This window comes from Ursus americanus, chromosome 21, assembly GCF_024610735.1.
Source record: "Ursus americanus isolate L20-20 chromosome 21, mUrsAme1.1.p, whole genome shotgun sequence".
Classification (NCBI taxonomy): Eukaryota; Metazoa; Chordata; class Mammalia; order Carnivora; family Ursidae; genus Ursus; species Ursus americanus.
This window is the reverse complement of record NC_142147.1, coordinates 26,900,459-26,920,381: the sequence shown is the minus strand read 5'-3', so window position 1 is coordinate 26,920,381 and position 19,923 is coordinate 26,900,459. Positions and strand designations below refer to the sequence as shown.

The following is a 19,923-nucleotide window of genomic DNA, read 5'->3' as shown; positions in this document are numbered from 1 at the left end:
CTAATATTAATGTATCACGGATCTATTTTTTAAACCATTTAACTCTAATAGAACCAGTTTCAGAGTGGTCCACAGATGTCATCACAATGCCAAAAAGCTAGTTAGGCAAAAAACAAAAAACAAAAAAAAAAAAAACTGTCCTCCTTAGGGGTAAAGATCCAGTCACATTCAGAAAGACCAGGATTGTGAAGGGATACTATTTTAGAACTATGTAGGAAGTGAAAACAGTGGAGATTTTTTAAAAGACTTAATAACAGATATGAGGAGAGGGAGCAATCTATTCTAGCCATAAAGTTTGGGTGACCTGATAGATGAAGGTGTCATTAACTAAGATTCAGTTAATTAAGAAACTCAGGAAGAGGAGCTGGTTTCAGGCAGGAAGATTACAGAATTTGGTTTTAGAAATACTGAATACGGACACACTTTATTAAAATGTAATTCACATCCCATACAATTCATCCATCTAAAGTACATAACTTAGTAGTTTTTGCTATATTCACACAATTGCACAACCATCACCACAATCTATTTTAGAACATTTCATCATTTCTAAGAAGAAACCCCCTAACTATCAGCACTACCACTCACTTTCCATCTTCCCCATGATAGGCAGAATAATGTTTCCCTCAAAGATGTCTGGAACTTGTATGTTAGGTTACATAACAAAGAAACATTAAGGTTGCAGCTGGAATTAAGTTGCTTATCAGCTAATTTGAAAATAAGATTATCCTGGATTATCTAGATGGGACCAATGTAATCATAAGAGTCCTTAAAAGTGGAAGAGTTCACTGGAAGAGAGAACCACAGAGGTGACAGATTGAGCGAAACTTGTCCCAACATTGCTGGCTTTGAAGCTGAAGGAAAAGAGCCACGAATCAAGAAAAGTGGTCTCTAGAAAATGGAAAAGGCAAGAAAATAAAGTCTCTCGTTAGCCAACACTTTGAATTTAGCCCAGTGAAACCCATTCTGGACTTCTGACTTCTAGAACTGTAAGATAATAAATAAATAGAATAAATGTGTGTTAAGTCACTGTTTGTGGTGATTTGTTACAGCAGGAACAGAAAATTAATACAACCTCCATGTGAAGCTTTCCTTCATTCCCAGACAACTACTGATCTACTTTCTGACTGTACAGACTTGCCTATTCTGGGCATTTACATCATATAATATCCATTAAATCTGGACATGAAACAAAAAGTCCTTATTCTTGGTAATTTTATTGTCTTTAGAATAATGGAAACTTATGTGTTTGTTCAGTGGCCAAGACTTTGGGAAGAGCTTGATTTTTTGCTTGGGGAAGGGGGTTGCTATACTTTTAACCTGCACAAACCCTCAACAAAAATAAAGACTACCCCAATGAGGAGAAATGTTTCAACTATCGGTGGTAAATGACCACTCCCAGCAGAGAAGCAGTGTGATTTGAGTTGTATTTTGAAATGCTTTAGACAAACTACATACTGTGCCACCTTTCAACCCCGGCCATGAGCATTAGCAAGTGCCCCCTACCAAGGCTTGAACTTTTAGGTGCCCTGTTTCTCCATGATATTTTATTGATTTTTATAAAGTCTTTTTTTTCCCTTCAAATCATTTAGCAAATATAGCAAGATTATTGTCACAGGTGAATGGTGGGTGAACAATTACTGTTACAACTGACTCATAGGGAAGAATTAGAAGTTAAACAGTGTTACTTATTTCCTGCATAGTCACATTTTATGAATCAGAGTGCATACTACCCTTCATATTTAGAGAGAAATTCAGTAGGATTCTGCTATCTGGGTTTCCCTGACCGAGACTCTAATCCAATGTCCTTAGGACCTTTAGAATGGGGAAAAGCTAGCCATCCTGAAATCCTTTTTGCTTAAATGGTGAGTAATTTCCACTCCCAGTTGTCCACACAATATTCCAGTGAGTCTTCCGGATTAATAAGTAGCTAATTGGTGCTGTTCCATTGTATTACTTACAAGAAAATGTATACTCATACCCAGGTCTACTGTGGTATCTACCATCAAACATAATTATCTTAAAACCTCCGCCACTCCTCAGATTCCACTGGGAGCCACCTTCTCTCCTGGTCGCCTCACGGCCTGAATACCCGGCTCTCCCTCTAACTTCTATGTTGTCTATCTTTAATTTAGACTAAGAGCACTTTAAGTCGGGGGACCCAGAAGATAGCATATAATCATGGCCCATTTGCTGTTATTCCTGACTTTAAAGTGGTGGGGGAAAATATCAACTTCTCTCCCAGCTCTCTGAAAAGCCTAGCCACAAATGGACTGAAGTTATAGTGGAACTTGAGTTTCACGCACAAAACCTGCCTGCCCAAAAAGGTAGAGTTAAACTCAATGTTTTGCTGCAGTGGCTACAATGACATAGGATTTGATGTGGATTGTTTCCTTGCAGCTGGAAAGATACTGAATAGTGACAGAAAGAATGCCTTCCTTCCAATATTGGGTACAAGGCAGGTATGTCTGTTCTTACACTACTATTCAACACCGTACTGGGAGTCCTAACAAGTACAAGAAGGCCAGAAAAAGAAATAAAGAGCATACAGATTGGAAAGGAAGAATAAAACCGTTACTATTTGCAAGAGGACATAACTATCTACATAGAAAATCCCAGGGCGCCTGGTTGGTTCAGTCGGTTAAGCGTCTGCCTTTGGCTCAGGTCATGATCCCAGCATCCTGGGATCGAGCCCCATGTGGGGCTCCCTGCTCAGCAGGAAGCCTGCTTCTCCCTCTCCCTCTGCCTGCAGCTCCCCCTGCTTGTGCTCTCTCTCTCTCTCTTTTTGTCAAATAAATAAATAAAATTTTTTTAAAAAGAAAGAAAAGAAAATCCCAAAGAATCTACAAAATCTCCTAGAACCTACAAGTTAGTTTAGCAAGGTCATGGAACTAAAGTCATGGTACAAAAAAGAAAAAAATCAATTGTTGGAAACTGAAATTTCTGATAATAAAATTTCCTATGATACAATACAATTTTAATAAATTTTCAAAATAGTATTTAATAATAGCACAAAAAATTATAAAATATTTAGGTATAAATCTAACAAAATACCTCCAAGATATGCATGCTGAAAACTACAAAATAAGGACAAATGAAAGAATACCTAATAAACAGAGAGAGATGGTGTTCATTGACTGAAATATTGTTGTCAATTTTCCCCAACTGAGTTATACATTCAAAGCAATCCAATCAAAATCCCAGCAAGACCTTTTGTAGATGTCAACAAAATGATTCAATCGTATGTCAATCATACAATAAAGCTAAAAAAAACAACAACACTGGAGACAGGGGGGCAATACTGTGCAATGGTTAGCGCAAGGGCTCTGAACTCAGACCACCTGGGGTTTGAGTCTCTGCTCTTGCACCTATTAGCTGTATCTTTGGGAAACCTACTTAACCTCTCTGTTCTTCAATTTCCTAACTGGAACAAGATAAAAGTATCTACTTCAGAGGCTGCTGGGAGGATCCAGGTAAGGGGGATTACCTAGCATAGGAAAGCACACATAACATTACTGGTTATTAGTGTTAAGAACAGCTATCACAAATAAAAGGCTAATATTCTGTTGGGGAGGCAACAACTGAAACAAACCAACCTTGACTCGAGTGACTTCAATCATTTCTTTGCCTGAATCACTTTGGTATGTCCGCACAATTTTAAGTCTATTACTAAAAGATGACCTTCCAGTGTCTTCCCTACTGGGCAGGTTGCTGTCCAATAAGGAGATGGTAAAGCTGTCTTCTCAGGGCAAGATTTCAGACAGGAATTGAGAGAAGTAGATGACAGTACAAGGAGGCATGGGACATAACAAGGCACAGACTGACATGCATGCAAAGAGGAGGATTTGCTCCTTATTTTTTAAAAAAACACACCTTTAGGATCTCTCTAGATCAGTGGAGACAATTTTGATTTTCATGACTGGAGTCAGGCAGAGTGTTAAAAATAGTATCTAGAGGGTAGAGGTCAGTGGGTAAGCTAAACATCCTATAATGCAGAGGACAGCACCAACAAAAAATTATCAGTTCCCAAATGTGGACAGTGTCAAGTTTGAGAAACCCTGCTTTAGATGGATAACCAAGGCCATTTCCTTGGTTATTAAGAGTCCCCTAACCAAATCAAAGGTCATGGCAGCCATGCTATTTTAGGCACTATAAGGATGAATGTCAAGCCTTTGCATCCAAATATATGAGTAATAGAAACTCTTCATATAGATTTTGTCGACCAACAAATTTAGGAATGCCAAGGAACATATATTGAAAGTATTTTTTTAAATAGGATACATAGTCTGGGTTAATGATTTGTAAATATCAGTAAGAAATTTTAAATTACCAACATTGGTTCAAGAAGAAATAGTGTAATTCGATCAATGCCATAGAAGGAACTGACAAAGTAATCAAAGATCTCTTTTCCTCCTCACTACCCCCAACAAAAGCAACTGGCCCAGCCAGCTTTAATAAGTGGACTTTTCCCCAAATTTCCAAGGAACAGATAGCTTCTACGCTTTTGAAATTGTTCTGAAGTACAGAAAAGGAACAGCCTTCTAGATATTTTTAGCAATCTCATATAACTTAATTCCCAAATCTTGACAGAGATGGAAAAAAATTACAGGACAAACACACATATGAATATAGATGACAGTATCCTAAATATATTAACAAATACTACCCACCAAGATCTAAAGAAATGTGTACTACCATATCCAACTAAGATTATGAGAATATGACTAAATATTAGGAAAACATTAGTATAATTAACTATATATAGGTCAAAAGGAAACATCCTTTAAGATTTAAAAGAAGATTAAAAATTCAGCATCCACTTCTGTCAGAAACTGAGCAGGAAGTAAACAAGGCTTTCCATTTAATACATGCATCTTCCCTACAGAATATTCGTTGACAGAGATTTAGTTTTATAGTAACTTGAGGGAACGCCTGGCTGGCTCAGTTGGTAGAACATGTGACTCCTGATCTCAGGTCGTGAGTTTGAGTCCCACGTTAGGCACGGAGCCTATTAAAAATAAAGCAAACAAAGCAAAGTACCTATAGTAACTTGAAATTTTCATTACAGCGCTTAAATTGCTGCAACTTCCATCCCTTTGGGATACCCGAATGTTAACCTGGCTTAACTGAGGGTTAATGGCTTTCCCACATTCATATTACTTGTTTGCCTCTGCACAAACCATCAGAATCACACCTATAGCATTTCCAACATATCACACATATGAAAGGTTTATTCATATCATGGACTCAGGGATGCCAAATCAAGTTTATGTTAACTCCGAAGGTTCTGAAATATGTAAGACATAGAGATGGCTCAGTATCAGCAAGGAAAGAAAACCCAACTCAAAACTACTTATGCAAACACTGAAATTTATTGATTCATGTCACTGAAAAACTCAGCGGTAGATTTGGTTCTCTCCATTTCTCTCTTATCTGCAGGGCTGGCCTCTTTTCACCCTTCCTGACAGATCAAGGCTAACATCTGAGCCCAGCAGAATAATATGCTGCTTCCTGGTAGGTTCTGCACCTGATTGGATGAACCTGGTCACCTGAACCCATCACTGTGGCAGGGGGAAGGAACAGTATAGATGGGCTAGACTAGACCCCAAGTTCCACCCTTGCCGTGAGGAAGAGAGTCCCACCTATATACCACATCAACTGTTGAGGGCTGAGTGGCTTTCCAAAAAAAGCAGGGCAGTAATTGCCATGAAAAGGGGGTAAAAAATGCTGGGAGGCCAAAGGAACCAAGGTCCAGGACAGGCCTCTCTCTAGGGTGAGCATAGCATGATGATGTAGCTGGGAGGAAGTCCTAAAGGTTTTCCCACATTTGAAAACACTCATAGTTTCTCTCCACTGTGGATTCTCTGATGCCGACTTAATGTTGGCTTAACAGCAAAAGCTTTTCCACACTCATTACACTCATAAGGTTTCTCCCCAGTGTGGATTCTCTGGTGTATCACCAACTCAGAACTACTGGGGAAGCCATTTCCACACTCCTTGTAGACATAAGGCCTGTCCCCACCGTGGATTCTCTGATGCCTGATCAGATTTGCACTATTATTAAAGGCTCCCCCACATTCCTCACACTGATAGGGTTTCTTCCCAGTGTGGATTCTCTGGTGTCTAACATAGTAAGAAAAAAGCTGAAGCATCTCCCACACTCCTCACATCTGAAGGGTTTTCTTGCACAGAGGATTCTGTCATCCTTTCTTTTAGTATTTTTCACTGTGGGGATTTCCTGGTGGTTCTCCAGTTCACATGTTTCTGGAAAGTCACTTTCCTAAGAAACATTCTGTGGCAACCCATGTGATATCATCACATCTCTTCAGAAATTTCCTGAGTTGATGTGGACTCACTGTCAATGTTGGTCTCAGCATCTGACATGAAAAATGGAAGACACATGCCACCTGAGAATTATACTGGAAACAACAGAGCACTGAAATTATAGAGCCTGTGAAAATTACTATTCCAACCTCCATGTAGCCTGCCAGAAATATAAACCTATTAAACCAGAAGAGCCAAATATGACAGAGGCAGAAGGTAGTAGCTGTGGAATAGGAAATGAGATTTTGAACCCAGGTCACTACACTTTCTAACACAAAAGACTGCTTCCTAAGCTTCTCCGGACCTGTATGTCCCCAATAACTTGTGACTTCATAGTACTTAAATGCTTGAAAATGCTCATGGAGGAGGAAGGACAGAATCTAAAAGCAAGAGGCAACACCTGGTGGGCTACAAGAGTTGAGCGTATGCCATCTAACTGTTAGAAATGGCTGAGTATGTGCTGTTTGGGACTCAAAACGTGTCTTCTCAACTACTTATAAAGGGGAGAACATACTTTGCTTTGAGGTCAGGAGACTGCACAGTGCCCCCCTTTGTATACTGAGGAACAGGAAAGCCTCAGGTGAGAAACAGACAACAGAAACAGGCTGTCTAGTGGCATCTGTATTTCCAAAGATCGGAGGACATTTTCATTAAGTTTGTTGAAATTCAATCCATTTTTTCTAAAACCTTGAGTTAAATTTCACACTCAAGTGTTGATCTTTATCAATTTGTATTCTTGTTAAACATTTGTAGCTAAAAGCATATATTAGCATTTTTTATGCCATTTGCAAAATAAAACTATGTGCAGAATGTCTGTTTATCTTTTGGGTTTTTTTTTAAAACAAATTAGCTGCCCCCGATCTTAAACCACTAGAACATAAGCTCCACAAAAGCAAGGGCTTTGTTTTCTTTCTTGCTGTATCCTAGGTGTCTTGAGCAATTCTTGACACAAAGTAGATACTAAATAAATGTGATAAAATAAACGATTAATTATTTGTTATCTGTATAAATAGGCAAACAGGGGTGCCTGGGTGGCTCAGTCAGTTAAGCATCCCACTCTTGATTTTTGCTGAGGTCATGACCTCAGGGTCGTGAGATGGAGCCCTGAGTCAGGCTCCACACTGGACGTAGAGCCTGCTTAAGATCCTCTCTCTCCCTCTCTCTCTGCCCCTCTGTGCCTCCCCCACTCCCACCCCCACTCGCCCATTCTCTCTCTCTCAAAAAAAAAAAAAGGCATACAACTATGTACTACAATAATAAAATTATTATGGCTTGAAAATAACTGGATCCATGTTGTAACATAATGGCTGATAAGTTCTATTTTAGTAGGGAGTGGGGGTTATCTATCCAGTTCTCAACACATGCCTATGTGCATGTGAATTTGGAGAAGGGGGCTTCTTCAGAAGGGACGTGCTGGGAAACAGGAGCAAGGAAACAGCTGAAACTCTGAACAAACAGGGAAATAATCTGAAAAACAGTGACCAGAATAATGTGGAGCCTGGAAGTCAATCTCATATGTCTTTTCCCTTGCTGTTTGACAGAAAGTAAGTGTCACACAATCCAGACTAGAATAACAGATGACAGAGAAACCCCCTCCTTCCCTGATACCTTAGAACCCTACCATTTGGACTGATCAGCTTCCCCACAGTGGCAGTGGTTCTTCCAAGCAATCACCACTTTCCCTAAACCTCCAACTGGCCCCTCACTTAACTCTCCCGTCAGTATCACCTCTTCCTGGTGGGAAAACCAAGACTGCCTCAAAGGTGCTCCTCAAACCCCTCACTGTCCACCCCCACAGGGTGGCGCCCATCTCCCACCTTCCCTTTAGAGCTCCCCCTCTCCTCAACGAAGCTCATCATATACATCCTCTCCCTGTTCCCCTTTCACCTTTTCTGACTTTAGCTATTCAGGTGCACTTGAGGGTAATCATCTTTCCTAGACTAGTTTTTTTTTTTTCCCAACTGTTTGAGAACCACTAGTAGATCATGAAATAAATGTAGCAAATTGCAGGCAGAAACTTTTTAAGACGTGAAAGACATCAGACTAGATTTGAATAGAGAATTAATAGAGAATACCAGGTGTCAGAGCAGACAGGAAAGGTAAGCTGTGAATCAGAAACTTTGGCTTCAGTTATTTGTAGAAGCGTATATACTGGGTTGTGACTTAAGTTGTATTTCTTACCGTAGGTCACAGTAAAAAAAATGCAAAACATTGCCTTAAAGCTACTATTTACAGTCTTCCTTTCATTCCAAAACCTCACGAAAGATGGTAAGTGTTTCCTCAACATGTTCACATGGCACTTACCTCTCCATGGGCTTCTACTCCATTGCCCACCAGCTTCCTTGGAAATCCTCCCACCCTTAGCTTCAATTTCACTCTTCTCTCTTCATGATCCTTCTAGTCTTTATCTCTACTTCCTCCTCCCTCTCTCTTCAACCCCCAAAAATCTTTAAGATTCTCCCCACCCCCTTCTTTATTTAGGGACATTTCAGCTACATGGTGTCCTTTATACAGAGCAAGGTGTCTCAATCTCAGCACTACTGACATTTGCAGCCAGATAATTCTGTTGTGCAGGGTTGTCCTGTACAGTGGAGAATGTTTAGCCCCTTCCCCAGTCTGCACAAACACAAATGTCTCCAGACATTACCAAATGTCCCCTGGGGGAACAAAAGTGGCTGGCCCCTGGTGAGAACCACTGACATGCCAGACTCCCACATATAGAGGGTGATCATAAAGTCTGGAAGCACATACATTTTTTAATAGACTGAAGATGTCTTTGACACCATTACATATGCCTGCCTAGGTTTCCAGACTTTGACACCGTGTATAATCCCAGCCTTGACCTTGTGTCAACATCACAGAGTTGCATTCTCAAGAGCCTGCTACACCCAGGGAGCTGTATGTTCCAGAGAAACTCAAACTTCATGGGATAAGTCACCATAAAAGCTATTTTTATATCATGACTCATTATATTTACTGCTAAGCTTTATCAGTGCTACCCTTCTATAATCCTTTCTATCTCTGCACAACCTTGTCCCTATCCTTGTGCAGGCCTCCAAAGTTATCGACTGCAATATAGTAAAAATGTAGGAAGGTTTTACGCCCTAATTTCCCCCACAGTCCAATCAAATTACATATGATGTCCAGTTAATATTTTTAAAACATGGCAATCATGGGCTTATGTTGTATGCCGCTAGTGGCAAGGTCACTGTGGCAGGGGTCCCCACTCCTGCTCCATGTTGTTTTGCCAGCTTTTTCATTTCCTATTCCCATGCAGTAAGTTCCCTAGGACAGAAATCTTCAGGTCTGCCTTAATCTCTGTGTTCTAGGTTTTCTATACACACCAACGATGTTTATGCATGGTTGGCTAAATAAGAGGGCTTAAGGATATGCTCTGTAGTAGAGCAGGGCTGTTCAAAAAAAATATAATATACGCCATAAACACAAGCTACATATGTAATTTTTTTATGGAAGCCACATTAAAAAAAATAAAAAGAAAAATGGTAAAATTAATTTTTATATTTTACTTAACCCAGCAAATCTAAAATATTATCATTTCAACATGAAGTCAACATAAAAATTACAAATGAGATCATTTACACTATTTTTTAAATAAGTCTTCAAAATCTGGTATTTTATACTTACAGGACATTTCAATTTGAATTAGCCCCCCTTCATGGGGTGCCTGGGTGGCTCAGTCGTTAAGTGTCTGCCTTCGGCTCAGGGCGTGATCCCAGTGTTCTGGGATCAAGCCCCACATCAGGCTCTTCTGCTGGGAGCCTGCTTCTTCCTCTCCCACTCCCCCTGCTTATGTTTCCTCTCTCGCTGGCTGTCTCTCTCTCTGTCAAATGAATAAATAAAAAATCTTAAAAAAAAAAAAAAGGAATTAGCCCCCCTTCAAGTGCAAGAGTTTAATAAGCACACACAGCTACTGGCCACCATATTAACAGCACAAAAGTAGACAAAAGGAAGTCCTGCTTAGGCTTTCAGTCCTAAGCCTATGTTCCTGAATGTTTACTTAAAAAGACAGAACAATGAATGCTCACAGGTGGGCCCCAGAAATGTCCATTTTAAAATACACTCCCCAGGTAATTCTCCTGTTCATCAAACCATGAAGCTCTTCACAATTATATGGTGACATACATGATCAAGGTATAGTAACATATCATTGTGGTTTTAAATTGCATTTCCCTAACGGGTAATGATGTCAGGCATCTTTTTCATTTGTGTGTTCCCTTTGGTGAAATGTCTGTTCACACCTTTCACACATTTCCTAACTGGGTTGTTTATTTGTTTTTGTTCCTGAGTTTTAAGAGTCGTTTATATATTCCAGATACTAGTCCTTTTCCAGATATTATATTATGCCAGGAATTATATTAGATCTTTTATTATTCCTTTCCTCCAGCCAGATTATCTTCCCCCACCAACCCCATCTGCAATGCGTTCTTACCTGCTGAATGCAGAACATGTGACCTGCCACTGACAGAGTGTCACCTGAATTTCTGTAATTCCTCCTGCTGTGACCCACAGGCTGCTGCGTATATACTAACAATATACCAACAGCACTTAACACATTCTCTCTTTTTTAGCTCTCTAACTGTCTCCATAATTAGTATCCTCCAGAACTTCTCAAAGAAGTGCCATTTTGGCACACAGCAAGCGCTCAAACACTGGCAAAACATGCATCTAACAAAGGACTCTGGTTGATGGTTCCAAACCTGCCTCACCTACCTTTAGAGACATCACTGGTACTCTCTGCAGGTGGATTGGCCTGTGGCACCAGGCCTCAAGGCAAATCCCCTCCTTCCAGAAGTGAGATCAGGGCAAGTCTGCAAACTGGGTACCCTGAAAAGGAGGCAGAAAATGGCACTGCGGGGGAGTCTCTCGTGTTAGTGTTCTTGAGGTACCACATAACCCTGTGTCTGCAGTCAGATGAGGAAACCCCAAAGCAGCTCAGTAAGGATAAGGCCCACAGAAGTGGGCTGGAAAGTGGGGAAGACCAAGGAGATTTTTGATCAAGAGGAAACTGAGCATCTGTGACCTCTTCGTAAAAAAATCACTTAGAGTTTGTCAGTGAAATCCTGTGAGACACATGCAAGCACAGAAAAGCACTGAAGGAAGTCTTCCTTAGACCACTGGGAGAGCTGAAGGCACTACCTTCAACAGAAGATACTTCTTTCCCATAGTGCCCTGCACAGAACTCCTATGGTGGGAAATGTTCTCACCAGAGAATGGTCAAAACCACATTAGACCCAAACTGACCTCAGACTTCTCCCTCCATCCCTGCCTGACGTCTTCTGGGGCTGAGTGAGGGTTTAGGTTGAGTTTTTGCCCCTGTAAATACGTAAAAGGTTATGAGATTCACACCACAATCCACCCTACCCTTGTCCTATGAATCTGAGTCCCAAAGGCAAAGTGGCTTTACCCAGGGAAGTCAAGTTCCCGTAATTTGTCAGCATCACCTCCCTGCACAGGGCTCTCTGTGAAGGAGAAAGGCCAGCCCATTCTGTCCAGGTGAAGTAGACAGCCAAATCCTCGAAGGTCACCACCTCCTAAAACAAGAGGTTCCTGCTGCCCCACAGCCAATCCTCTGGCTCAGAGCCAGAGTGTGGAACACAGGGGACAGTGTGAGGTTCTGAGGGACAGTCTCATGATGGATGGGAAATGAAGAGTAAAAGGACATGGCCCTGAGTGCTAATGAACGACCACACCTACAACCAGCAGCTCTGAGGCTCCCTTTACCGTCAGAGCAGCTTCTAATTGCACATGAGACTTACTACAAGAGGCAATGTCACATTATAGAAAGCTGGAACTGAGAAAATCTTCACAAATCTGCCTCCCTGAAGTAAACCCTCTTCATTTTTACACATGCCCTTCTGGTCTTTCAGACACTGTATAAACAGACAATTGGCCTCCGACTGTACATCTCACAGGTGACATCCCAGGGATGTCCCTCCTGCCCCACTTTACTGATCAGAGTCCAGCCTATCCATCCTGCTCCCTGCACTTACACTGAGCCCTGTTCTCTGTCCACATCTGCCTGCCCTATCCCAATTCTCACAGCCACCTACTGAGAACAGTCATGGTTTGTCCAAACGGGCCCCATTCCCTGAAGCCCTCACAGAACCCTGCTGTGCCACCCACCCCTCCACCCTCAACAAAAGGGGGCGATGCTGCCTCTGCTTGAGCCCCTCCAACAGAAAGCACTCTGTGTTGGAAGAGCCTCAACTCCAACTCCAGGCAGTCTTCCTAGGATAAAGTGTTTCCTGATTCTAATTGCTGCTATGTGGCTCTCTGGCTGTCTCTCTTTATACCTCTCAGATAAGCTGTCCTCTGCCAAGAAACCGCCTGCCTGCCCAAACTCTTCCTTCCCAGACAGCATAATGATGTGGTCCTTCTTGTCTTCTTGGTGACTTCCCCGTGTGGACATGATCCTCACTCCAAGGCCTCATGTGGTCCTGGCGTCAGTCACATGCCTGCCTCAGATGCCCAGTGACCCACACACCAGTTATGTTTCTGACATGTCCAATTCTGAACCCGTCACCCTCCCTTAAATGCTTCTTTTTTTTTTTTTTTTTTAAAGATTTTATTTATTTATTCGACAGAGGGAGACAGCCAGCGAGAGAGGGAACACAAGCAGGGGGAGTGGGAGAGGAAGAAGCAGGCTCATAGCGGAAGAGCCTGATGTGGGACTCGATCCAGTAACACCGGGATCACGCCCTGAGCCGAAGGCAGACGATTAACCGCTGTGCCACCCAGGCGCCCCTCCCTTAAATGCTTCTAATCCTGCTCAGTACAAGGAGAAACAAATGGTTAAGTGCTCACATCAGATGCTGGTCATTGTTTTGATTCCCTGTCTCAGCCAGTAGCACCACTCTCAGCCTGGTCTCCTTGGATGGGAACCTGAGAATCATTCTCAACTATCCCCCTAGTCACTGCTTAGTTCTGGCAAGCAGTCAGCAATCAAATCCTGCCAGTTCTATCTCCTAAATATTTCTTGGATCTGACTCTTATGCAACATCATTAGTCACCATATAACTCAAGTCCTCAGCAACTGTCCTTTGGACCATGGCAACGGTCCCTAATTTCAGGCTTATCCTCCAAGTCCACCTCTGTCCAGCACATAGAAAGATCCTTATAAAATGCCAATCTGACCTCAACTCTGAGAGCTAATGCACTTAGATGGATCACCATACAACAACAAACTCAAATTCAAGAACCTGGGCCTGAGTTCCATAGGCAATAAATGTTAGATGACAGGATGGCCCAAGACTGGAGACAAAGGAAATTGTTGAGAGGTTCTGCTAACAATATCCAGGAAAGGTATGATAAAATCAGGAAAGCTAGGGGATCCTGGGTGGTTCAATCAGTTAAGCATTGGACTTCAGCTCAGGTCATGATCTCAGGGTTCTGGGACAGACCCCTGCGTTGGGCTCCCCACTCAGCAGGTAGTCTGTTTATTCCTCTCTCTCTCTCTTTCTGCCCCTCCCCCCACTCACACTTTCTCTCTCTCTCGCTCAAATAAATAAATAAAATTTAGGGAAAAAAACCAGGAAAGCCATATAAAGAAGGGACAAATGGCTGCTGAGACAAGAACAACAGAACTTGGATTGAATAAACAAGGTGACAAAGGAGAGTGAAGAGTCAATAATGACTAAAAATCTGAAAACAGTGACCAGGGATGGTGGCATGGAGATACTAGCAATTAGCAGGAAGTGCAAGATGAGTGGGAGGTGCAAGGGGTACAATGAACTGTGTCTCTGATGTGTCGAGATTAGGCTTCCAGGCAAGGCCATACTAATGGAAAGGAACCCAGACAATGGAAGATCTGGGACTGGTACTTGGGATAAGATCATGGATGATGAGATGCGACATAATGAAGCCTGAAGAAGACTGAGCCCATCGAGCAGCACACAACAATCTAGCACACTGCAGAGCTGAAAGGCACCTGGCAGAATCTTTCTCCTAACCTGGAATGAGCAGCATTGTTGCCATCTGACAGATGAGGTCAGCTGAAGCACAAAGAGGTTAGGTGACTAGCTCAAAGAGGTGCCCCATCAATGCCCCTGAGGGCTGATGGGGATCTCCTGTGAAATTAAATTTCCTGTCATCTACTATGTTTCATATTGCAGCATGCTGCTTCCCTCAACCAGAAGTACTGATTCTCAAGACAGACATTCATGCACCGTTCCTGAACCAATTTTTTCCTCACTGATCCTGAATCCCCAACTTTGCTCTTTCTGGAGGACAAATGGTAAAGGCCCCCTTTTTCTCTTCTTCCTCCTACCATCCCTCTGTTCCCACCTCCCAAGAGTCTCGTCACCTTGTTGATCTGGAACACTCCTACCGAACACTGGATACCTCCACCACCAGCATGAGTCCCTTATCTCATGGATCCCTCTGTGGGGGTCCCTACTGAACCTGGGAGCTCTCCAGCTCAGCAGAGATCCTCAGGGTGCAGGAGGCTATACATCTGATTCCTCACTCTCTCCAGCCGTCTCCAGCCATTGCTTCCTGGGCCCTGGAGTCTCTGGCTGCTCAGTGTCATCGTCGGCTCTCTCCCATCATCCAGTCCCACTGTGGGGATGAAGTGGGGCCCTCCTGCTGCTTTGGCTCTAACACTTTTGCCTGAATCACTGCTCTTATTTCCCATTTTCTTCAAATAAGATTTCTTGAAGGATCTGAGGGAGTCACAGCTCACCTGGTGCCAGGCGTTCAGGGGCATGGCTGCCATCACCTGGGCTCCCTCTCAGTGAAGGGCAGGGGCTGAGGGAAGAAGCAAAGAGAACCAAGAGTGAGCCTGGCCCAGTCAGTGACTTACCTTTAAACATGCATACCTGTATTAGCTGCTAATAACAACTGACATTCACTCTAGGCTTGCAATGTGCCAGCTACAGAACTCAGCACTCCACATTCATTATAATACTAGCAGATATGTAAAACTATTGTCCTCATTTTACCGAAACAAGGAAACGAGATTTAGAAAGTTTAAGTAATTATTTTAGGCCACAAGAGCTATATTCATAACCACTAGGTAGTGCTATCTCTCCTAGGTAAAAACAATACAGCAGGGCAAAAATATAAATAAACAAAAGCAAAACAAACCAAACATTAAAAAAAGAACCCAGGGAACCTACATGAGAAACCGGTAACAGAAGATGCTTTTGGTGCAGGAAGAGTGGGAAATTGGAATCCAGGACAGAAGACAGACTTTCTTTTCACTCCATGCCTTTTGAACTGTTCAAATTTTTAGCATGTACCTTAATACATTTTTAAATATAACAGCTTGTTTAAAAGTCTAAAAAAAAAAAAAAAGGAACCCGGAAATAAGCTTAATAAGAAACATAACAAATTTATGTAAAGAAAATTACATAAAATATTATTGACAAACATAAATGAAAAAGCAAACATTTTCCTGGATTGAAACAATCAATATTAAACTTACTATAAATGCTGACTTTTCTCCAAACTAATCTCTAAATTTAGTAATAACTTCCTTTTATGAAGAGCTTGTTCACACTCAGCACCATGCTGAAATGCTTTATACACATCTTCTCATTTACTCCTCACAACATTCCTTTAAAAAAGATTTAGGTTTTGGGTTCCCCCTCCCAAACAGATGAATAAACAGAAGCTAAGAGATTAAGAGACTTCACCAAGTTCACACAAAGAACAGATGGTCAAACCTGGATTTTAAGACAAACTTGGATTTCATGCCAAGTTTGCCAGATTCCAAGAGCCATACTTGTAAGCAGCTAACCAATATTACTTTCAAGCAAATTATGAACAGAATTTATTTAGAAATCTGATAAAGTGATTCCAAGGTTGATGCAGAACAGTCAAAATAGCCACTAAAATTTAAATAAAAAGGGAAAATAGGAAAGAAAAAACGTGCAATACCAGGTGCTAAATGTGTAACAAGTAAGGTAGGCTGGTACAAGAACATACTGCTGGAACAATAAGACGGAATCTAAGACCCAGGAAAGACTAAAGCATAAAAGTAAATCAGAAAGATGGCATTCCAAATCAGTGGGGGAAAAGGGATGGATTATTCAGTGAACAACACTGGGAAAATTGGTTAACTACTTCAGAAAAAATGTGTAATTAAATTATCTTTTACCATACACTGAACTAAATTACATACACACTAAAATTTTGAGTGTGAAAAACAAAACCAAAGAAACAGTAAAAGAAAATAAAGGTAAATCTATATCCCAGGGCGCAGAGATATCTAGCATGAGCAGTTCCAGCACAGTGGTAGGGTCACGAGCCAAATGACAAAGAAACAAAGAGAAAACTCTTAAAATGACAAATTAAACTACTTTAAAACTTCTGGCTAAATGACTAAGGAAAACTCAAAAGCAAACTAGGAAACTAACTCTACGACATATGCAAAAAATATTAATACTGCAGGTTCTTACAAAACCAATAAGCAAAAGTCAAACATCCTAGAAAATATCATGAACAGGCAATTCACCTATAAGTGGCCAGTAAACAGGCAAAAAGCTGTTTACCCTCTACTGTATAAAGACAGCAAATTAAAACAATAAAATGTAATTTTTCTATCTATCCAATTGGGAACTTCAAAAAAAAAAAAAGAAGATAATGCTTTATACTGGAGAAAATACAGGAAACCAGTATCTGCTGGTAGGAATGTAAATTGTTACATCTTTTTCTCAAGACAAATACCTACTTAAGAATATTCCTATCTATACTGTTAAGTATCTATACTGTTAAGTATTCCTATCTATACTGTTAAGTATAAAATGTCAAATTCAGTTGTGTGTGATTTGCTCACATTTAGAAAATTGTTAGTAGTGGTTACCTCTGGAAAATGGACCTGCGAGGGAGATTTCTTTTTTCCCCATACAACCTTAAGTAATACTTTTTCTTACCACATGCATGTAGTACTGTTTAAATTTGCTTAGGTAGTTAAATTTTAAAACCAATTTTTAAAAATTCCAATTTGAGGAATTTATCTGAGATGTGTCCAAAGATGTGTCTGCTCATAAACATTCATCACAGTTATTTCTAACATGAAAAATATGCAGAATTAAATATCCAACAATTTGGTACAAATCAGAAAAAAAAGAGTAGCCATTACAGCCATCATGCTGTAGGATATTTCACAACATGGGAAAATATTCAAATGCCATGAGAAATTTTCATATTTCAACCTTCAATGGTGTAAATCGTATGTACTTACAAATATCTACAAAACCACTCAATGGATATAAATTTTAAAACAGTATCCCTGAATGGTAGTCTTATTTTTTTTCTTTGTGCCATTTCAATTATTTCCCCAATTTTCTTACTAGAAATAGACTACTTTTCGAATTAAAGGAAATGTCATAGCTCAAGTATTACATGTTTGACTGGATCCCAACTCGGTCCCAGCAACTGCTATTTCCCCCGGCCTCTAATAGCCTTTCCCAATTTGCCCCCCTTTTCACCTGTTAACTTCTTTTCAGAGCTTCAGGCCTCAATTTGAAAGTTATATCCTCGAAGATCCAAACTAAGCCAGATCTGCTGGGCATGTATTCTTTTCTTATATCAAGCATCTTACACTGCAACGACAAATATATCTGCCCTTTTAGTCAGTATTTATTGAGGTATACTCTGTGCACCGCGATATGGTTGGCACTAGGGATTCCAACAACTTGTTCTCGTGTAACTTGCACTAAAATTTAAGTGTGAGGTTATAACTTTGTTATGTGCTAGGTATGTGGTGGTCTGAAAACCCATGATGAGGTCAACAGTGCCAATGAAAGCAGGGGTATTGTCCTACTCTTAGAAGACTTGAGAAGTGGACTTAACTAGGCCAAAGGGGGCATGTTTTAACAAGGCCAAGAAGCCTGTAGCAGGGGCAACGGGAGTGTGCTGCAAGACGAGGAGGAAGCTGAGAGACACCAGGCCAAGCGGGGCCCGTGAACATTCAGAAGGTTCTTCTCCCTAAAATCAATGGGGTTATTATGACCAGGGGCAGAGGTATGACCAGAATTTATATCCACTTCTCCGTTAGCCTGAAAGTTCCCTATGGCTGTCTTACTCATTGCTGCATCGCCGGAACCGGAACTACGCTGCACTTAACATGCGCTCAGTAGGGTAACGGACTGAACTGCGGCGCGTCAGTCACATCTTCCACCGGCAGCCCACACCCTCAGCCCCCATTTCCCGAAGCGGCCGCTGCGACGAGTGAAGGAGTGCGGGGGAAGCTCTCCTCGGTAGCGAAGCCGTCGCCCGACTCCCTGCCGGGTCAGCCTCCCAGAGGCCTCGGGAATCACGGAACCGCCAGGCTGGGACCCCTGACGGAAGCCTCTCAGACCACACTCACCTCCGGCCGTGAGCGGCGGGCGGTGGGCTGCCGGTGGACGGCAGGAGGCGCGCCGGAAGTGCGTAACCGCCGGCGCGTCTCCCAGACTCGCGCTTCCTCGGCTTTAGGATGCTGGGTCTTCCTCGGATTTTTCCGGGCTTCTCCGCGCGGGCCGGCCCCTGCGGGGAGGAGGCGACCTTCTCTCCGAAGGGCTTGCGGTGGCACAGACTTTAAACCTTCGCAAGGGACAGAGGAAGCCAAAGGCTATCCCGAATGAGCGCTAGTATTTGGGGATTGTCTTACGTGGCTGTATTCAGGCTGGTTCTGTTCATTGGACTGATTTCGTTGTAGATTTATGAGTTGTAACTGCAGTGTGAAAAATGCATTTAAGTCAAGAGAACAGTTAGAAGGCTATTAAAAGTCCCCGTCACAACAATTAAGAGCTGGATGGTGGCAGTACTATTTAGAACTCTTTACCATTAGCATCTCTCACAAGCTATTCTATAACGGGAATCAGCTGTAACTATAGATACACACAAGCATATTTATATGTACACATTTATTCAGCCTTCCGGATGGTACCTCTCTAGAAATTAATCTTTAAGTATTCTTACTTACCCATTATACATAATCAGCATCCAAACTGCTCCGAAATCACCGTTTAGTCTGTCTTCAGTGCCTTTGGCTTGACAGCACAATGTTGGAGATGCGCCTTCTTCACCTCAAGATCTATTATTCCATTGACGGAACTGAATCCTAGAAAGATGAAACATCAGAGCTCTCACAGTATGTAGGAGGCTTCTTGGCCATCTTTGCATTATGACCCTGGCTTTTATCTCTGTTCTCATTGCCTCAACTCACTGAGGGCCTGATCATCACTTGGGGATCTGCAAACACTTCCAGTCCTACATCTCCATAGACAGATAAATAGCAGGTCCTGATGAGGTTGGACTGTAATTCAGTTCAAATTCACCTAGGTAGGAATAATACAAAGGGAACTTCAACTCTAGGCAGAATTCTTCTGCCTAGCCTATTGTTCTGATACAACCAGACAGTCTCTTCTTGAGGGGAGGGGGCGGTGCTTCTGGCTGGACAGGGGTTGTGGCACTTCGGCTGCTCATGTTCTAGTATTTGGGGATTCTAGTATTTGGGGATAACTACTCATGTTCTTAGAGGCTCAGGAGATGGAGTTGATGAAACTTTTAGTGAAACAATACAGACACTATAGCACAGTTTGATGGAGGTGGAAAATACAAAAGAGGTTAAAAAATATGAAGAATAAAATG

The 19,923-nt window shown here is 41.8% G+C and overlaps 1 protein-coding gene and 1 non-coding gene across 10 annotated transcripts in view; one reads left to right on the top strand and one right to left on the bottom strand.

Annotated features, from left to right (window-relative positions):
• Nucleotides 1–18,728, bottom strand: part of ZNF19 (zinc finger protein 19) — a 33,067-nt gene extending 14,339 nt beyond the window's left edge. For 2 of the 9 annotated variants that reach the window (XM_045810251.2, XM_045810248.2), the window contains exons 1-5: nt 18,659–18,728; nt 17,778–17,891; nt 15,026–15,090; nt 11,056–11,169; nt 9,970–10,165 (exon numbers count right to left, since the gene is read on the bottom strand). The gene's annotated coding sequence lies outside the window, so the exon portion shown is untranslated. The other 7 variants (XM_087870583.1, XM_087870585.1, XM_087870584.1 and 4 more) reach the window with 7 other exon arrangements.
• On the top strand, nt 4,931–5,002 carry TRNAR-CCU (transfer RNA arginine (anticodon CCU)). The gene has a single exon. It is a non-coding gene; the product is annotated as a tRNA-Arg (tRNA).
• Nucleotides 18,729–19,923: the final 1,195 nt, after the last annotated feature.